The sequence below is a fragment of the Pangasianodon hypophthalmus genome, chromosome 11 (assembly GCF_027358585.1).
Source record: "Pangasianodon hypophthalmus isolate fPanHyp1 chromosome 11, fPanHyp1.pri, whole genome shotgun sequence".
Lineage (NCBI taxonomy): Eukaryota > Metazoa > Chordata > Actinopteri > Siluriformes > Pangasiidae > Pangasianodon > Pangasianodon hypophthalmus.
Window position 1 is genome coordinate 16,935,954 of NC_069720.1, and position 17,860 is coordinate 16,953,813.

A 17,860-nucleotide genomic window follows, 5' to 3' on the forward strand; every position below is an offset into this window, starting at 1 on the left:
GTTATCAGATAGTGATGGTTTCTTTCTGCATGAAGTCTCAGGTGCATTTCTCATCAATATATCAAAGCCTTTCTGCATATAGAGTTTAGATTATCATTCTTTAAAAAAAATGCAGGCATCCACTGCCTCATGATACAAATGATATTTGTAGTGTTGATAGAAAATCTGAATTGTACCATTTTCATGTCAGTTTCTTGATTGGGTTTAACTGGCTAAGCAGGTGTTTAGTCCACATATTCTGAATCAAAGAGTGTTGTGTGTAAGACAGTCTTGGGCTGTCTTGGTGTAAAGTTTCCCTTAGTTCCTATAAATCTCAAGTTTCTTGTTCGGTTGATTTAGCCCATCACTTTGACTGATCATGTGTGTAGGGCTTTAAATAATCTCCAGACTGGCTCAAATAGAGGAAAGCCTGTGGGACTGATGCATAGTCTGTCACTGCTGCTGCCACAGCACACCCCTCTCACTGCTATTTTTCACTGATGATAAATTAATAATACATTCAGTTGATACATTAGGTTAAAGGAGTACTCCAGTGTAGTTTTATCCACCTAATTTCTATCTACTGCATGTATAGTGTATGTATGATTACCATGGACAATAATTTGGACACATTTCCTTGAGAAATGGACACACAATTAAAATACACTTATACAGGTGGTCTAAGGCCAGTTGACCATTTCTGTCAATAAGTTTTAAAATATGTAACTAAATAGCAGGACTTGAAAATACAATTGTTACACTTACACTTGTTACACAGGTCTTAAGATGAGCCATAGAGAACTTACCAAAGCTGCTCTTATGTGGCTTTATGTAATGTTCAAATACTGAAGAAACAGAATAAAAAGCAATTCTGGTTACCTCTGCACCATCAGACAGATCCTAAAGCACTTCTGTGTTAGTCCCATCACTGAAATGATGAATTCTACAGATTTAGAGCTTATTTTTGAAATATATTTAACTGAGAATTCATGAAAACATTTCATGAAAATGTCTATTTTGTCTGGCATAAATGCCCAAACCACTGCCTTTAGATTTCTATTATAAGTGACTTTTATGTCAACAGGTATTCTGATCTTTTCTCAGCAAGGATATCAAAATTCTTCTCAGTGCAAATCACACCAGCGCCCCAGATGCACGAGACAGAGATCAGATTGTAAAAATGTTGAAGCATTCCTTTAATCCAAGATCCCACCATGGCTCAAATTCCTTTCCAGTTCTTGTTGTATTTTATAAATAAAACAGGATTTATCACTTGCTGTTTCACTATCATGCAATTATTACTTTTCAGTCACTTGGAACCCATGAAATGCTTGGGGACTGAAAGGAATCTCTGAATGTATCATGGTATGAAGCCTGGGTTATATCCAGCCCCCTCATGATATCATTCCTGCATCACCATATGCCTTCCTCAGTAATTCAGCCAATCAGGTTGTCTCTGCTTTGTTAGTTTTTCTCCTTTCTAATCTGTCTCTCTTATCGCTGCTGTCCCTTGTGCATGCTCTAATCTTGCTCCCAAATCTTCTAGCCAGAATTAGTAACTTTGGGGAGGATATGAACGGATTAGCTTTATTTCATCTCTCTTCCTCTGGTGCCCTGAGATTCCCACTGACACTTGTATTGATTTCCATTTCATCAGGCTAAGACTCACTGTGATGTCGTAACGGCCAATAATGGCTTGGGTTTTCAATATTCCTAGAGGAAAAAAATCAGGATGAGCCATAAGGCCTCATTTGTATTAAAGTTTATGGTGATTTGTGGTAAATCACACTTCTGGCTTGTTGGTTTGACTGTTAAAAGCTGATGAAGTTTCTCAGGTTTGGTATCTGTTTTGAGCCCAGGATCTTTCCACTCACTTGATTTCTTCCAATCAATAAGGACCAGTCTCTCTCTCTCTCTCTCTCTCTCTCTCTCTCTCTCTCTCTCTTGCTCTCTTTGTCTACAAAGGAGAAAAAAAGTGGTATGGTGCTATAAATCACTATTGTAGCAGTTTGTCATTCAGTTGACTGCAAATCAAATGGCTGTCATGGACAACCACTGCACTGCTCATTAAAAATGTCTCCCTGTCTCTCGAATACAAGACAACACACATCCAGAGCTTGATCATTAGCTAATGAGCTTAATTGGGAATGGAAAAACCAAAATGATCTCACTCTGGCAAATTCATAACAATTTGCACAACTCATATGTATGTTAGTATAAGGTTAGGGCAAGAGGTGGGGTTAAAATTTATACCTATTCTTATAACATAATTGGTATGAAGTATTCATCACATCACCCTTTGCTAGTTTTAATTTGTACAAATTACTTTTCATGTAATCAGTAAATCACCAACATTTCTCCTGGACAAATTTTAACCAACTGAGTTTGGCAATGTGGCACGGTGGCACAGTGAATTGCATTGTCTTCTCACAGCTTCAGGGATCAATCCTGAGCTCAAGTTCCTGTCTGTGTGGAGTTTCACATGTTCTACCCCTGTCCATATGGGTTTCCTCTGGGTTTTCCAATTTCCTCTGACTGTCCAGAAAAAACGCAGATAGGCAGATTGGCCACAATAAGTTGTCCCTAGGTGTGAATGAGTGTGTCAATGTGTGACCAGGGCCCTGAACAGAATAAAGCAGTTACTGAAGATACTGAATTAAGTTTGATAAGCGTTCTTTACAAGTTTGGTTATATTATAGTTATTTGGTTATATGTTGATATTAAAACAGAATCTTATTTTCCAGAGAAGAAAATTACTTTGTTTAGCTTATACGTCAGCATCTAAACTGCTAAGATAGGTCTGTTATAGTTCTCTAGTTCCACACATTAAAATATGCACAATTAATGCTATTTCATAGCCTCTCATGTTCCTTCTCAGCCTCACTGTCAGTCATCAGTACTCCTCAGGGACTGACTTTAATTTCTTTCCTCCCTCATCTCCTCATCTACCACTCGATAACTGAGTGCCATTCCACCTCACTGCCATCACATGCAGAGATCAGCTGCATGAGAAAGAGGACAGTCAATTGTTACTGAAGTGTGAAATTTTTGTGTTTCTCTCAGCTATTTGCAGAACATGGCTTAAACGAAAGGACCTCTATCAGGGAGAGAGGGATACAGCTTGTGGAGCACTAAGAACATGCTGCTGTTGGTTGGCTTCTTTTTGCAGAACAAGGGTCAGTGCAGGTCGATAGCTCTATCTAATAAAGTTACGGAGGGTCTGGCTTACACCACCAAGCGCCTGTCTAATGAGCAGTTGGGGAGAGAGCAGCCACAGGGGCTCCATAACCCATCCTGTGATGAAGAATAGTATCACCTTTCAGAACATGAATTCAGAGCTCTGTGTTTTGGACAGTGATTAAAAATGCAAGTTTAAATGCATGTACTGCATATAGAGGAAATGCAGGCTTACATATGCCTTGTGCATATTAGAACTAAATAATTATAATGTTTTGTTAGGGCAGTTATTTTACAGCAAAGTACTCACATTTTGAAGCTTATCCTTTAGTTAATGATATGTAAATACAAATTTAATTTCTTAATTAATTCAAATGGAATTGTTTTATTGAGTTTGGAAGCATAGAAGGGAATGTCCATGACTAAAAATAGAGAATGACTTTTATTCCTGTTCATTATACTTCTTTAGCTGTGTGTTTCAGCTTGGCTTATTTACCAGTGAAGGATGTCGAAGCTGCAGACAGCTCAGTGTGCTTCAGTGCACTCAACAGCACACACAGAGAGAGAGAGAGAGAGAGAGAGAGAGATAGTATAATAAATATTATATAAATTATATAAATATATCCGCAGTAGTGATCTGAAGGAACTGCTGTTGTAAATGGTTGCTCTTTTTTGCTGACCTGCTTTTTGCCGTATCACTATTAAAAAGAGGGAATGTTTATCCTTAAGACATTTCCCATTATAATTGGTAACATTTTCCCCCTAACTCTGATCGTGAAAAAATGAGTACAGCATTTACATTTCCATGCCTGAGAAAGGTAGCTTGGTCGCTGCAATTCACCTCTCAAATGGATAATTAGATTGGAGGCGATGAGAATGTGTGTGTGCGTGTGTGTGTGTGTGTGTCTGTGCTCATATGCTCATTAACTCACTGTTGTGCCTCACCTATGTCTCGGTGAAAAAAACAAAGATGACTAATGAGGAAAGATCAGCTCTGAGATGGAAATTCAACTTGTTTGAAATATGTATATCATCATCATTACAAGTCATTTCCGTGATCAAAAAATGGCTTGGATGATCCTGGATACATAATTTAATTGAACTCAGTGGTTGAATGAGTTTTTTTTTTATATATGTCATGAGAGGATACAGAGCAAAATATTAACTAAACTTACTTATCATATGTTCTTCCAGACAAGACTCTCTCTATCTATGTGACAAATTAAGGAAAGAAAAACAGTGGCTATGTTTTGCTCTAGGGGCATTTTGCTGCCATGGTTTGAGTCCACTTATCCATTTAGAGGGAAGAGTCATTACAAATCAATACAAAGTTCTTCTGCCTGATCACCTTTATCCTACAAAGAAACATTTTTTATCCTGATGGGAGTGGTCTCTTCCAGTATGACCCCGCCCCCATCTACAGGGCAATAGTGCTCACTGAATGGTTTGTTGAGGATGAAAATGATGTCAATCATATGCTGGGACCTACATAATCACCAGATTGCAACCCGATTGAATACCTATGGGAGATTTTTGGCACAACGTGTTAGATAGTGTGCTCATCAATACACAAACTTTTGGAAGAAGTTGTATGTAAAGAAACAAAGATTAAAGTTATGGTTAGGGAAAGTTAAGGATAAGTATATAGATATCTTTTCTATACAGTTTTAAATGTTAATGTTCAGCCTTGCTAAAATTGTTCATTTCTTGAAAATAACTTTTCCATGGTGTTGCATTAGTAGCGGTAATTTACAAACTGTTTCACTCTACTAGCACTTACCAAACACTGTGATCAGCTTGACCTGTGTTCTCCAGGCTGGTAGCTGCTCAGACTAAGCTGATTTTTCAGCACTGGCCATTATAAGAGCTAAAACTGTGTGGGACACTAATCTTAACTGTTCTTCACTTTTCACTTGAGGAAGAAAGAGAAAATGTGACCTTAGGCCCTGCTGATGTCCTTAGCCTTCTGCCCATTTTCTTATAATCATCACAGAATAGCATAGAGCTTGTATCACAACAGTGGGTAGCCTTGAAACCTATGCCTTATTATCTACCTACAACATGAGAACACAAGCCTATTTCTAACTTTCTAAAGAAACAGCAGCCCCTTGTCTTCTCTGTACAAGCACTAAATACATTCCAGACACTCCAAGTCACATGCTGTCTGTCAGTTCCCTGAGGCTAAGAGAGCTGTCTTCCCTCTCTGCCTATAAAATCTCCAATTATTGCAGAATATGACTGTAAGTGCTGTCCAATGTCTCTTAGGAAAGCTCAAGCATTCTTTTATCAATCCCAGCTGCACTGATGGCAGAGGAAGCCTTGGGTTTATGAAATATATTAAAGAAGTCTCAGTTCACCTTGCAGATCTATCAAGGAGAAAATTACTTACTGATGTTCAGAGCAGCCCTCTCCTATCTGCTTGTGTATGTGTGGGTATTTTGTTGCCTTCTTTTCGGTGCTACTGTTAAAAGTGCCTTTGGTAATACTTCTGTTACTACAATTATAAAATGAAGTATGTGTGTATGTGTGCGTGCATGCATGTGTGTGATCTATGATTTTGTGTGTGTATATGCTCTTAAATTTCTGTGCATGATTATATGCTCAGCATATGTGATCCTCATGGCTGCTTTAGTATGGCAGAAAAGGTCAGACTCATTCACGCCTTCAAATCAGCCACTCATTAATATACAATATGAAAATAAGAGAGGCTAATCTCTCTGACTACTGAAGCACAGCCCACACATCTGCTCCTGTTTGATACCATACTCAGACAGCAATTTTTGTATCGCTAAGCTAGACCAGAATGCAATGCAATGTGACATTGTGCATTTATGCAATTTGGGATATTATAAGGTAGGGGAATATAAGTTATACTTTACTGAGCAATTCTTGTTCTTAGAAAACCAGGTTCTCATAAATGACTTATTCCTTTTGCCATTATTTTAAATATGGCTGTATATAACATAATATAAAATATCACAAATAAAAAATACTGCAACTGAAAAATGTATTTAAAAAATACAGAGCTATATATTGTGGTTAATAAAGGAATTGTTAGTGTTCTGGTGGATGACACTAACAATAAGTATCTTTCATTTTCAGAATCACCCTTGCTTTCTGCACTAAATCATGAATAGTTCGTTTTTGTGGTTTCTAGAGTATTGTCTTGGCAAGAGCTACAAGATCATAGCAGCGTTGCTTCTAGCTAGTATCCAACTCACTATTAAGCAGTATGATGAATAATATAAGGTATTACCAGTCAGGTGGAATCTTGTGTGTGGATTCCTGCACCTCTTGTGCTCCAGTACTATAATTTGAAGGAATCACACTGACAGAAAACTCAATTACATTACATAATTGTGCAATTATGTTTTTAATCCTTTCTCTTTCATAGTATTTTATCTTTCTACATGAATTAGGCAATAATCCCTCAAGCCTACAGTAGCCTATATTACTGCTGTCGTGTTTTTCCTACACACAGTATTATTTTTCCAAAGGTTTCTGTTATATAGGTAGCTAGTTTACTTAGTGTAGCTAGATGAAATTGTAAATTTCTTTCAAGCTAAATCAGATGTCACAAACTGAGCAGTGCTGTTTGCATATTGGTGTAGCATTGCCATCTCACAGCTCCAGGGTCCCCGTTTTGATTCTAAGCTCAGGTTAATGTCACATGATCTCTCCATGTCCATAGGCTAAATGGCCCCTATGTATAAAATAGTGTGAGAATGTGTGTGCATGATGCTGTGCAACAGACTGGCGTCCCATCCAGGGGGTATTCCCACCTCACACCCAGTGCACCCTGAGTAAACTCAACAAACATGACCAGGATGAAATGTTTACTGAAGATGAACAAAAAAAAATGTTTAAATAGTGTTGAAAGAAGTAGGACTCACTTAGGATGAAGGGGAGAAATAACCTTTTTAAATTCAATTCAATTCAATTCATTTTTATTTGTATAGCGCTTTTTACAAAGGTCATTGTCTCAAAGCAGCTTTACACAAACAAAAGTAAAGTGAAGTGTGTGTGTGTGCCGTCTCTGATGAGCAAGCAGGGCGACGGTGGCAAGGAAAAACTCCCTGAGATGGTGATAGGAAGAAACCTTGAGAGGAACCAGGCTCAACAGAGAACCCATCCTCATATGGGTTTACACTGTAGTGTGCGTGTGTGTGAGCACAATGTGTGTTGGTGTAGTCCATGGAAAACAGCTGAAGCGTTTTCATGGCAGTTTCAATTGAGTATCTTGAAACGTTTGTGTTCACATTTGTGTTCACAGATAAGCAGATGCTCATTATGGCTGTTGTACGAGTTGTTGGGACTTATTATTAATGTGTCTGCCTTGTGTTGGTAAGTGCGCAAATTAATCAACCAATACAAACCAATACAATCAGGCTACAAACTGAAATAGAATGGCACCAACATATGAGAACAACATTAAACAATCAAATGACTCACCTTCATTTCACTCTGTTTCTCTCAGGATGAAGGAGAGTGCTGTTGGTTATGCTTGGGTTAATATCGGGGAAACAGACCACTTCCCCGAAGGCAGTGGTGCTGCAGATAAAATCTCTCTCTGTGCCTGGCCTTGTTTTCCTGTTGCAAAGTCAGGTCTGCTATCACTGCCATCACCAGGCCCACGGTGTATGAACTTTAGCAGGCTTCAGATGAAGCAAACAAGTTTTCCATGGTATTACATCACAGTGATGTGCACCACTGTTCACTTCATTTTGTATTGTGATTTGCATCTGCTCTGCAAGCAACACTAAATGAGTAGTGGGTGAAAATGGAGCTTTACTGCTCACAATAACATTAGAATGATAGCACTGGGACAATTTTTTAATTACCTGAACCCACCTACCCTCTACCCACGTACAAGAAGCATGCCTTGCCATGGCTAACTTTCCCTCGGCTAGAAAAGTGAACTAAAAGCCTTTAATTCCAGCTATCTTCTCAATCTCATTAAATTTACACAATTATGGGCAAAACAGTGGGAAATGCAACTGTAGCTTAACTGTAAAATTCAAGGCACAACAATGTCCCAGTTATTTTTATACACCTTGTTAACCTTTGCTACCAAAGTGAGCTTTGTCAGATAACTAAAAAGCATTGTGAGAATGAGCAGTGAGAATGTTGTATAGCTCATTGTTATGGACCCATAAGTGCTAATTAGATAATGGCAGCATAAAACCTTTGCTGCCATTAAAAAAAGGACCATTTCATAGGTCAGGTACTTGGTATTTGAACATGTGCCTCGCTTTTTATCTTTTTTCCTTACATAAATTGGCCACAGAGAGATAGTGAGAGGAAAGTGAGCAGGAGCACTGTGGGAGAGCCGGTGCTTAATAGTCTGTCTGCCTGGCAATAATTCACATGCTGAGCCTCGACAGGAGGCTGCACTCTGCAATTCATCTTCATTTTAATTGAAAACATTTTGTGTTTGGTGTTTCACAGCATTAATAAAGCACAACCCCCGAGGAGTTTGGTCTGAATCTAATTGATGGATCCAGAACCAGGTGTGTCAGACAGAGAGAGAGAGAGAGAGAGAGAGAGAACGCTCTAAACTGACATAAACTCATCAGACTATAAACAAATGTGTCTTCCTAGAGGTGTCTCAAAACTAAAGCATGGTTTGTTTCCAAAGAGGATAATTTCATTGTCATTGTCAGCAGGGATCAATCAGGACTTCTGAAGACCCTTCTCCACTTACTGCTCTCAGAGCTGAATTATAGGTATCTCATATTCATTTAGGTGTTTAGAACACGCTTTTCTTCCTCAGGACTCTGCTGTGTTTGTCCAACCTGCAGTGCACAAAGAAAAGAACATCACAGTCTAGCATTGTTAGTCATATGCAATCTTGTTCAATGCTGTTCAGTGCTGCATTTTTCAGATTTTCTTTTTAAATTTTTTTAAGTTTTATTTTGTAACTATTTTATTTTATAGACACAAATGATATATTCATAGTCCATGCATTGTTGTGACTTGTGGCTGTTAAATTTACTCCACTTTTACAATTTAAACTCATAGTACACCATCAAACGCTGTCAAACCCAAATGCTGGCTTGTGACAGGAAAATGTTTTTTCAACTCACTCAGGCTCACTGTCTGTTCTTTTATTGAATACTCTAGAAAATGTGCGGTCACTCTGACATGGTCTTCAAGTACCTCTCCATTTCCACTACCATCATGACAACAGGTGTTTCAAAATGGTAATTTCTAACCTTAGGTTTTTGTTATCTTGAGTTATTATTTCTAACAAGAGAGGAGTACAGTAACAGATGTTAGTCATGATGACGGCAGATGTGGTTTTAAAATGTTTGTTTTGTCTGAATAGACACTCACTGAGCACTTTATTAGGAACACCTGTACACTTAATCATTCATGCAATTATCTAATCAGCCAATCGTGTGGCAGCAGTGCAGTGCATAAAATCATGCAGATACAGGCCAGCAGCTTCAGGTAATGTTCACATCAACCAGCAAAATGGGGGGAAAAAAGATTGAGCTCAGTGATTTTGACGGGACTGGTTTGAGTATTTCTTTAACTGCTAATCTCTGGGGATTTTCACACACAACATTCTCTAGAGTTTACTCAGAATGGTGCAATAAATAAAAAACATCCAGTGAGTGGCAGTTCTGCTGATGGAAATGCCTTGTTGATGAGAGAGGACAACAGAGAAGGGTCAGACAGGTATGAGCTGACAGAAAAGCTAACTCAGATATCCATTCTGTACAATTGTGGTGAGCAGAAAAGCATCTCAGAATACACAAGAGGTCGAACCTTGAGGCAGATGGGCTACAACAGAAGAAGCAGAAGACCACGTCAGATTCCACTTCTGTCAGCCAAGAACAGTGGGCACAGGCTCACCAAAACTGGACAGTTGAAGACTGGAAAAACATGGCCTGGTCTGATGAATTCTGCTAAGACACACAGATGGTAGAGTCAGAATTTGGCACCAACAGCATGAATCCATGAACCCAACTTGCCTTGTGTCAACAGTCCAGGCTGGTGGAGGTAGTGTAATGGTGTGGGGAATGTTTTCTTGGCACACTTTTGGCCTGTTAATACCAATCAATCATTGCTTGAATGCCACAGCCTGTTTGAATATTGTTGTTGACCATGTGCATCCCTTCATGGCCACAATTTACCCGTCTTCTAATAGCTACTTCCAGCAAGATAATGCACCATGTCACAAACCAAAAGTCGTCTCAGACTGGTTTCATGAACATGACAATGAGTACAGTGTTGTTGGCCTTCCCAGTCACTGGATCTGAATCCAATAGAACACCTTTGGGATGTGATAGAACAGGAGATTCACAGCACCTGAAAAATCTGCAGGAATTGCGTGATGCAAGGAATGTTTCCAATATCTTGTGGAATTCATGCCACAAAAAAATGGTGTTCTTACTTATGAATAACCTACTTTGAAAATATGAAACTAATGAAAAAAGCTATTAGTAGAATGGTGAATGAACTCACTTCAACCCCAACTCACTGTTCAAGCTAATAATAACACATTAAACAGTAATGCAACTTTTTCTCTCACAACTACATATTTGAATTTCAGTTAGCTTAGTAGTATTTAACAGATACCATTTAAAAAAAAACTACCATCTCTAGCATTTAGTAAATCTTTTTCAGGATTCAGAGTTCATGATTAGATAGGTAAGTCAGTACGATGTATCTATGTCTATTTTAGACTACACAGATTTAGACAGAGAGCCAGTGTTTCACAAAGCACATTGTCACCTCAGCAGGATGAGAGAAAAACAAGTTTTTCCAAATCTTTGATCAAAAAATATGAACATTTTGTGTATGCATCACATCAAAGGACTCCAGAGGCTTTTGTAGGACACAAGACAATAATGAAAATGAATGACTTGCTTTGGCAGTCTCTTATCTTTATGTGCAGTATGTGCCAGTGGCAGGCCAAGGTGGACCCTCAAAGCATATGCTGCTATCTCCTCAGCATCCAGACTCCAAGACTACATGTGTTTAAGGCACCTATACCAGCCTGCTCTCAGCAGAGGATAACTTGTCATGTCTTTTATACGTCTGCCAGCATGGGAGGATGTTGGATAAACCACCAGCCTGGGAAACGGTGATAAAGTTGGAAGAATGCATCAGTGAGAGCTCTGAATGAAAAATGCTGAGGTTGGATCGCCCCATCATTTCACATACACTAACAAAAATCTGCAACAATAATTAAGTCACCTCTCAAGCAAAGAGGACAGCTGGAAGAAGAAGGCCTAGACAAATCCATCTTTCTAAATGTCAGACAGACTGTCTGGCATAAATATGTGTCAGTGTAATTCTGGATGTTTATCCTACACAATTTAAATTTTAAAAAATCATCATGATCAAATATCTACTATAAAAACATTCATTTATATTAGTGGCTTTACTGCACATTCCATTTTCCGTTCTGTTTCTGGACATAACTGTTCATCTTTTTCACAATTAATCTGCTATCAAAAGTAATATTCCAAGGGCAACAGCATTTGATACAGAGATTGGCAGGCACAACGAATGATGTGACTTTCAAGACAGGGACAGCATGACGAATAAACCCGCTCTAACTGGTGGGTAGCTGAGAGTCACGTTCCTGAAGTCCAGTGGGATGAAAGCCACATGCATTAACAGGGAGTGACAGTTACTAGGGCTGTTGAATCACCAGGACTGTCTCTCTCTCTCTCTCTCTCTTTCTTTCTCAATATCACACACGAACAAGATGCATTCAAATGAAGTATTCAGTATTCTGAATAAACACTAAAGTTTGGTTTGGTTATACCCAGCTCAGCACAATAATGGATCTGGAGTGCCCTGATAGATGTATGCAATTCATGCACAAAATGAGAAATACTGCCATGGTACAAACCAAATACAGGTCTCGCCATCCATCACTCAAACCTATTCTTTATTATTGTATCTGTACACAGTACACAGTCCTGTAGCACGTTTCTTTACTCCTAACCTGGACGCTCACTTCCTGGCACAAACTGAGGTTTTCTCTACTCCCGACACACCTGACCCAACTTGTGGAGGATATGGTAATTAGCTCATGACGTGAACTAAGTGTGAGGCTTTCCCACATGTATGGGGATTTCACGATTGGAATGCCACTGTGTCCTGCTGATATTACATTTACAAATATGTATGTAAAGTAAAGGTAAAATACATTTTTCAACACAGATAAAGTATCCTTCAAAGCAACCTATGTCCACGATTCAGATAATTAATTTAAACATTAATAAATTCTGTTTTGTATCTCATGCTTGAAACATTCTTTTCCCTAAGCCATCCATTATAGGTTCTAAAGATTTTATTTGTGTCTCACAAAATTGATTCAACCCTATGAAACATTTGGAATAGTACACAAGTCACATGATCAACAGGAAGTTGCATCGTTTGAATTCCCTGAAAATCATGGGAAGAAGAAAAGTAAGTTCTCATTCTTTTTTCTTTAATGATATTGACTGATTACTGACTGATACTGTGATACTGACTGATGAGGTCAGTTTGAAAGTACAACCCTGTAACCCAAAATGTATAAAGTAAATTATTCATTAAAAAGTACATTTTAATTCATTCATTAGAATGTTGTTAATGTCCTCATGCCAATAGCATGGATCCTAGTTAAATATATTTTGTGTATTTGCTAATTCTATACTAAAAAAAGTACTCAACTGTGTGACTTTAGACCCTATTACACATTTAAGAGCAAGATATATGGCCATTGTAAGCAAAGAAACCTGGTAAAAATGAGATTGTAAACTGGGCAAGTTTACAGTCAGTATAATAAGATTGGACCAGTCTGACCTAATCTTATATAAGCTACACTTATGCAGTGGAACACAGTGGTATGTGGCTGTCTAAGGTTATGGTTATGTTACCACATAGTCATGTGGGTCTGATGGCACATGGATACCACAAAGATATAAGAAACTGCTATAACTTTTTATTGTATTGCTCTGTTGTTGAGAATTGGAATAAAATAACGTAAGAGCAGCTTGTTAAAAGCTTGTAAAAGTAACTTTCAAGTAAACAGACTTGCTGGTTATTTCTCAGTACAGCATGCAATGTTGTAATTCTTATCTGTGGCAACTGCATATACGCTACAGATGTAATAGATAGAGATTGGATAGAAAAATGCTGAAGTAAGTCTTTAATATCAGATTGTCACATATACTGTGTTAGTTGTAAACATTAAGACTTTCCTCCTCATGCATATTATTTCACTCCAGATGCCTTACATTCATCCACACACACCTTACTGTATCTTTAATTAAGAACTTGGCGAGCTCATACTGCAGCAGCAGGTGCAAAATGCCTCCTTCGTGCTTCTCTGCAGGCACTGGAATTCATCTTTTAGAGTTTTTAATAGTGTTTCTATCCGCTGAGGTAATCAGTGCACTTCAAAAATGCCACAGTGAGCGGTATAATTATATTTCCGGAGAGTTTAATAGGCTCAATATGTAGCTGGAGTGCTCTGATGCACACAGGCTTTGCAAAACAAAATAGAAATGTTGGTCTGGTTCGAACCAAATATAGACATGCGCTGTGACTATTATGACTAAGAACTAGATTTGGTTTGGACTATGCTCACATTTCTGATGGATTTTTTATGGCAGCGAGTACTGTAATACAGCTTTATTTATGAGCAAAGTATAACTCATGAACATCAAGTATAACCATAAAATCTATCTCTGCACATTATGGATTGCATCTGGTAGATCGATCATCTGTAGATCACTCCGGGTCAACAGATGAGTTGAGACAGTTTAATGGCCTTCCCTCTAGTCTCCCAAAAAGCTTGTGCTGAAAGGCTTTAGCTTGTGTGGACAGCGAATGCTAGCCTTGGCACCTCAAACAGACAGAATCAGTAGCTAAAATTGTTGTAGTTTATGGGATTACAGGGATGAGATGAGTCTGTGTGATGTGGTCTTCAAGGGAATGAGTTTGTCATCGTGGATATTTAGAGCATGACTCAGAGGGCCTTAAAACTATTTATCCAAAGTGACTTCAACTATTTATTCAAAGTAACTTAAGCTATTTATTCAAAGTGATATAAGCCCACACCAAGTGTATAAATCCATACCAGAGCCATCATGTGACCTCACCAATCTTGCTCCATGTTTTAAATTTTCATTCATCAATTGATTTACCCTGGACAGGGTCAAGGCAGATCGGAAGCCTATCCTGGGAACACTAGGTGCAAGGGGGGCCACACCCTGAATGGGATGTCAGTCTATTACAGGGCGCTATGCACACACACACACACACATTAACATTAACATTCACATCTTGAGGCCATTTAGTGTAGTCAGTCCACCTACATGTACATGGACACAGGGAGAACATGCACAGAAGCTCCACATAGACAGTAATTGAAGTTCAGGATCAAACTGGAAACTCTAGAGCTGTGATGAGGCAATGGTATCTACTGTGTCACCATGCTGCCTCCATTTTTATGCACTGTCTATTTTATCACTTGCATGTGAATGAAGTGTAAACTCTATAGAGATCCTTTGAATTTTAGGCTACAAGCAAGACAGGAGCCAGTTTAAACCTGAAGTTGAACAGTTGAGCGTTAAGAGTCTTGTTCAAGGGTTCAACTGTGGTCCTCTTACTGTCCTGGGATTTGAACTCACAACCTTCTGCTCTCTTGCATGGAACCATAGTCAGTAAGCTACAGTTGTCCCCAGTTATAAGTGGGAATTACAGTTGGGTCCATAAGTATTTGGACATCGACACAATTTCCATAATTTTGTCCCTGTACACCACCACGTGATTGAAGTGTAGTCTTTCGGCTTTAATTCAAGGGGTTTAACAAAAATATTGCATTAACAGTTTAGGAATCAAAGCCATTTTTTTACAGAGTCCCTCCATTTTCACAGACTCAAAAGTAATTGGACAATTGATTGATAGGCAGTTTCATGGCCAGATGTGGCCTGTTTCCTTGTTATTTCACGACAAATTGAGGAGACAAAAGTGTGGAGTTGATTCCAAGTGTTGAATTTCATGGGAACTCTCAATATGCGGTCCAAAGAGATGTCGATGCGAGCGAAGCAGGCCATCATTAGGCTGAAATAAAACAGACCTATCAGAGAGAGAGCAGAAACTTTAGGAGTGGCCCAATCAACAATTTGGTGCATTCTTGAAAAGAAGAAATGCACTGGTGAGCTCAGCACCAAAGTGGACAACCAAAGTGGATGAATGCAGAATTCTTTCCTTGGTGAAGAAAAACCGCTTCACAGCATCTAGTCAAGAACACTCTGGAGGAGGTAGGCGTATCATTGTCCAAGTCTACAATCAAGAGACCCTTCATCAATGTAAATACAGAGGGATTTGCATTCAAGTATTAAAAATAATCCTTATATTTATTATTATGTTAGTTTGTCCAATTACTTTTGAGCCTGTGAAAATGGCAGAACTTTGTAGAAAATGGCTGTAATTCCTAAACAGTTAATGCAATATTTTTGTTAAAATTATGAAAATTGTATCACTGTTCAAATACTTAACTGTACACGTAATTCCCAATCCATGCAATAATTTAACTCTGCAATATGCTACAGTTTTAGGGTTGCAAGTGCTAATTATTAAATGCTTGAAATGCATGAATAAAATGTATAGCTGTATCGCTTATTTTGCATAATGAACAGTATAGTTAGATCAGACTTAGTATTATTAGTACTAAGAGTAGTATTTCTGAATACAATAAAATAGAGCTTAGTCTTTCAGTCTAGCTTCATTTTGTGAAAACACAACTGAACATGTGAATACACTTGGCTTGCCTGACTCATCGGTTGGGTACACATTGGCAAAATGGCCTTCTAAATAACACAGATACTCATATATGATTATTTGCACAAGAACAACTGGATGATCCATTTCATTAAAATTTCTGCAGTGACATTTCTGTTTACTCCAATGTGTGAGGAAGTGTAAATACAGAAAAGACTTGAAAACACAAACAAGAATATTACATAAAACGAAATAGCGTTTAAAATTTGTATGTGTACTTTTGGGGTGGAAGAGTGAGATAAAGGAAAGTCTCTTGTAAGTCTCTTCGATTGTGCTGCAAAGCCTTTGATAATTTATTTTAAACACATAGGTTTGTACAGAATAAAGGAACAAAAATATATGTTCCATCAAGGGCCCCATAAGTAAAGAAGTTCACATAAAAAAACATAAAACAATAAAAAAAATTCACCTATACAGTACAGCTCACTTCAGAATAGAAAATATCTAGTGCCATGTGTGAGCTAACAATATATATATATGTTTTTCTGGAAGAACTGGCAGGATTGGGTTTCCACATCTCGTGTGGCAGAGGAGGAGGAAAATGGGAAAGGAATATGAAAAATGTCAAGAAAAAAGGTGAAAAAAGGCCAAAAGGTGAAAAAAAATACAAAAACTAAAATATATCAGTGTACTTGTACTGTGGTACCATGACTCATGATGACAATCTTTGATTCTGCTTCAGTCAAGACAGCAGAGCCGCCTTCTCCACATAACAGCCTGCTCTCATGTGACATTATGTGATACTCAGTCTAGCAGCTGTGCAATACTGAAATATCTGTCGCTGATATATTGAAACACTGATGTGTTATGCCATAAATACTTGTTACTATATCTGTATTGAAAAATGTGGCCACTGTCTGCATCTGGAAAGGTCTGATTCATTGTTGGTGCACATTTAACTTCAATAATGCACAGCAGAATTGAAAAGGATGAGTGTTGGGGGGGTGGTGGTAATATTTATTATTTCAAATTACAGTGGCCAACAATCCCAGTTTACATGAACTGGCCACTAACTGGTTAAAAGTAAACCAGCAACTGCTAACTCACACAAAAAAAACCCTTTAAAAAATGTTGGGGAAAAATGGAGGAAAATCTACAAAATTTTAGACAGAAAAGAGAATGGGTGTATAGGCGACAAAAATCATCCCCTATAGGAATATGGCAATACTGTGTGGGTCATGTACAGTAGACCACTGTGTATTTAATGAAACAAATAATACGATTTTGTTACAGTGAAGCAGCACATGCCTTATTTTTGCTTATTTCTCATTTTCATTAAATTAAGAAGCCTTTTGTTAGTTTTCCTTTTCCCTCATAAATCATATACTATGATAACAAATAGCCCATTAACCATAAAATATTGTTAATCATTGCAAACAGGTGGCTTAGATTGTTTGCAGGATGGATAATTACCATGCTGATATATAATCACATGCTAAGTGAATTATAATTTGTATTATAAATTACATAAATAAAGGTGGTGCAGTTGGTAGCATTGCCTCCTCACAGCGTGAGGGTCCCTGGCTCCATCCAGAGCATGGGTTTCTGTCTGTGTGGAGTTTCTGTGCGTGTTCACACCCTTTCTGTGCAGGTTTCCTCCGGGTTCTCTTGTTTCCTCCTACCTGCTAAAATCATGACAATATGTGAACTGTCTATGCTAAATTACCCCTACGTGTTAATAAGTTTGTCTCATCCAGGATATACAGTGTATTCAGAAAGTATTCAACCCCCTTCATTGTATTCACATTTTGTTATGTTGCAGCCTTATGCCAACATGCTTTAAATTATTTTTTCACAACAATCTACACTCCATACCCCATAATGATAAAGCAAAAAACAGAATTGTGATAACTTTGCAAATGTATTAAAAAGAAAAACCTGAAATATCACATTGACATAAGTATTC